Source organism: Triturus cristatus, chromosome 3_1 (assembly GCF_964204655.1).
Source record: "Triturus cristatus chromosome 3_1, aTriCri1.1, whole genome shotgun sequence".
Lineage (NCBI taxonomy): Eukaryota > Metazoa > Chordata > Amphibia > Caudata > Salamandridae > Triturus > Triturus cristatus.
In genome coordinates, this window is record NC_140583.1 from 1,155,682,037 (window position 1) to 1,155,686,472 (window position 4,436).

General features: G+C 44.3%; 1 pseudogene; it reads right to left on the reverse strand.

Moving 5' to 3' along the window:
* Positions 1-299: 299 nt before the first annotated feature.
* LOC146861666 (E3 ubiquitin-protein ligase Hakai pseudogene) lies at positions 300-1,815 on the reverse strand (annotated as a pseudogene).
* Positions 1,816-4,436: the final 2,621 nt, after the last annotated feature.

The window sequence follows — 4,436 nt, forward strand, 5'->3', positions numbered from 1 at the left end:
TCAAGAAAGTGGTACTGTGCACTTAGTTTCTATTCCACAAATTAGGAATTTGCGCAGATCATAAACACTGAGGCAGTTGTTGCTCTAGAAAACTTAGTGACAGGTAAAAGTAAGCTGAAATTTTACTGCGCTACAAATCCTAAGACTGGGGTTTAAAATATTGGAGATTTCTGGCCCATGCGTGTCTAAGTCCTTTCAACTAGATTTGCAAAAAGTCACATTCCTTAAAAGAGAAAATATGTACTTCAAAAAATGTGCAGCTTCATATTTTCCACTTAGCATGGAATTGAAATATCCCATCACTGATAACCGGGTCAATATCTAGTTTGATCTGGGTGACTTGGTCCAGGAATAGTGGCTTTAGACGGAGGACCTTGCATTCTTGGAGGTGGCCCTCTTGGAGCAGGCCACATGCCTGGGCTCATTCTACTAGGCTGAGTAAACGGAGGGCTTAAAGTTCCTTGATCTTCATTTAAATGTGGCAAAGAACTGGGATTATAGTGGTGGGGAGGGGGTGTGTTTACAGGTGGACCGCTATGTTGAGGGGGAAGTCCAGGAGGTGGATGATTCATACACAGTGGCATTTGAGGAATAATATGTCCAGGAGGAGGGTTGATGGGTGGGGGAGCACTTGTCATTGGTAGAAGCTGAGCTTGGCTATAAACTAAATGAGAAGTGGCCGCTACCTGGCGAGGATGCTGCATTGGATGACTAATAGGTGGCGGTACATAATGTTATTGTGGAGGCATAGTGAGATGAGGCAGAGTTACCACCGGTTGACCTGGATATTCCAGATGATGATGAGGCAGAACAGGACTGTGTGGAAATGGTTCACGGGCGTTTAAACTTGAATGATCCTGAATAGGTAAAGTTATCAAATTGCTGTGTTTCCTTATCCGGTAAGGTCTTGACTAACAGAGCGAGGTCGTGGTGGAGCCATGGATATCTCGGTCAGGGGTGGCCGAATATCCTCTTGCTGCGGATTATTATGCTCATGTGGCACATGCTGTACAGGAGGTGGTGGCATCAAATTAGGTGGCTTTGTTGGAGTATGGTTCATGAGAAGGTTTTCTGGTGGCATTATGAAGAGATCAAGAATTGTGGTGGTAGCTGGGACTATTGGAGGATGAACAGGCTTAGGTGGAGGACGGCTCACTGGTTTTCCTGCTCTCATGTGACAGTGATTGATGTGAGCCTGCAAGTCCCTCTTAGACAGGTATGTTCTCTCGCATCCTTGAACAATGCTACACATGAAGATGGCCCCTCCTGTACACTGCTCAATTCACTGGACAGGGTCATTGCAGCTCTGGGTCTCCTTTGTCCCTTCCCCCCAAACCCTTCAGCGACTCCAAGGCAAACCTTGTCCCCTTTTGTCTCCTGCTGGATTGCACAGCCGAAGACTTGGTTGCATGGTATCATATGCCCATAAATTTTGATTGACAGCCTACACTGATCACAGAAATGCACAGGTGTGTCATCTTTTTCTCCAATCAGAATTATTTTATAATCCCCAAAAAGGTGTCCAGGAAATCTCTGATTCATAAACATGTCACCGACTTGCAATCATACATTTCCTCTTCACTGTAATCAAATCCTTCTTCGTCACCAGATTGCATCTTTGCAGCCACTCTGGGCATCTTCCTTGGAGAATGGACTAGAACTTTGCTTTTGTTATTCTTGTTAGCACTTGTGGTGGTGCTTACTGTATGTAGTCTGTTTGGAAATTAGCTTTATTGGAAATCGCCAATAAACATCAAGACCACCAAGCGATCCTGAACTGTTTGTGCCTTGCAAATCATTGTCACAGTGGTCCATGATTCAAAGCACCTATATAGCTATCCATCAACCCTCTTCTTAGGTGGATATGACTATGGAATCTTTTCTAAAGATGAGGAATCTGCAGCTTAAATTATCTATCAGAAGAAAAACGTATGTGTGATAACGATCAGATAACGATCTTTTTGGGGAATGCTCTATCTGTCTGCAGATTCCTCACCGATCGGCCCTCTTCCCTGTTTGATGGATAGTTATGTTATATAGAAAGTTAATTAGATCCGAAATATGCATATATTTTGTCACTGCACTACTCTATTGATCTCAATCCATCCTCTTGCCTCAAAGGCTGGGAAAAAATGGACGGACATTAGCATTGCACCGGAGCGAGGGCTATATGGTTTTAGTGACGTCAATTTGGACACCACTTCCAGTCTCGATAGAAAGCTTGCGCCCCCTACTGACTACATTAGAGCTTTGAAGTTTCTGGATTGTCTGGTGCCTGTAGTTATTTGTTATAGATTAAACATAGAAAGATGCTGTTCCTCCAGGGAAAAGAAATTAAGGAGGAGAAATGATTTGTCTTCTTTTGAAGTTCCACGATGACTAGTTTGGCTTCACAGCCACAAATGGCCTTGTGGTTCATTTTTGTGCAGCAATCATGTGACGTTGACTCTTGCTTTGAGTTAGGCACCAGAGTCCGACATCAAGGGTGTCTGTCAGAGAAGGCTGGAGATGGTAGTCCCTACAAGGTTTGAACCCTACAGTGTCCCTTGCACTCTGCATATGTTTTAGGGAACAATATCTGTCAAGTCAACAGCATTTGGAGGAGCTACAGATTTGCCCTGGTAGCTGCAGAAAGAGAGGAACTGACGTACGTGTGCAGAGATGTTGCCGATATAGTGGCACTGACATCAAATCCGAGGTGGATGGACCTAACCCGGAGTCATACAATTCCACCCACTGACGTGCAAGGAGGGGTTGCTAGCAAAAATTCTCCAGATCCAGTCTGGCACCTGGGGAAATTCAAAAGGTGAGGAATCTGTGGTTAGAAGTCTGTCATGGTATTTGAAAACTCTTCCAGGAAACATTGGAACTATGGGTCTTCTCTAATTCATCAGTGTCAATCTGCCTATAATCTCTTCCACCCTAATTTTTCAGTCTAGTGACTCCTCTTCTGTAAGAGATAATGTCCGATAAGAGTTTAACAAAGCAGGGGCCTGGCTTAGGGTGTCAAAATGGCAATTGCACTCTTAAGAGTGCTCCGGACCCCTCCGTCATTCACCGTCATCACCCACTATTATCAAGTTTATCCTACCTCTCCGACTTCTGCTTGAGATTGGTGTAACCCCAGGAGCCGTAACTGCAGCTGTTTGAGACCTGGGACGACCGTGAGGCAAGACTGGGGAGAGGATGTAGCCTTACGGCTAGAGCGGTCCACCCCGAAGACTGGGAAACGGGATTGAGTCTCTGCAATGGAGCTCAACATCCTGTGATTCTGGGCAAACCACTTAATCTCCCCGTGCCTAAAAAAAAAAATGAATGTGTGCATCTGTAACGAAACTGGTGCTCATGTAAAGCGCCCTGATATCTTCGGTCTAGTTTGCGCTATATAAAACAAACAAAAAAACTAAAAAAAGGCACAAGCTGAGCGGATGCTGGCCAACTTCATGATGGTGGGTCCTGCCAGGGAATGATGCCACTGTGAATTTGTCGACACGCGACTGGCCTACTGCGGATCAAGAGTAGTATTATTGTGAGTGGCCATCCCTGATGGCTGGGGATAGTCTGACGCCTGCCGGCTTTACCTTCACTGGGTGCTGGGGTGCAGGGGATGACCACAGCAGACCTGCCTGATGAGACCGCCAACGCTGGGTCACCTCCCAACAGTCTTGCTATGCATGCACAGAGTACTTTTAGCAATAGGAGATGCACCGAACACATCACATATAGTCCGTTGTTATTTCATCAATTACTTCTTTTATTTCAAAAATAGTTCATAAAATCAGCCAATGTGTTTCGTTGTCCAAAGATACAACCTTTTGGAACTTCATCATGGCTTATACAGCAAATTCTGAAATTCAAGATATATTAGAAAATGCTGTTCTGGGTTTAAAGATCCACCAAAATTGTAATACGGCAATGATACTCACCTTTTCAAATGGATTAATATCAAAACACCAAATAATGGAACACAATAGTCCTTTTGCATAGATTAAGTTTGTTCAGATTTTGATAGCAAATATAACTACCGTTATGTCGGATTGAAATTAAATATCAAAGGAAATGGCTCGGACACAATCCTTTTGGTAAGAGGTAAGAAATTCAACCACCGTAATACATGGCCGCCTCTTCTTCCCATAGTTATATTTGCTATCAAAATATGGTCTGTCTGAACAATGAAGTGAGTGCCAAACAAGTATGGCCTCAACTTCTTCAGAGCCCAAACCACAGCAAAGGCTTCCCTCTCAATAGCTGACCAAAGTTTTTCTGTGGGAGTCAGCCTTCTGCTTATAAAAGCTACTGGCTGATCCTGACCCTCTTCATTCAGTTGTGATAACACAGCCCCTACCCCCAACTCAGATGCATCAGTTTGAACAATGAATTGTTTGGATTAGTCAGGACTTTGCAGAATGGGAGCAGTGCACATGGCCTGCTTCAGG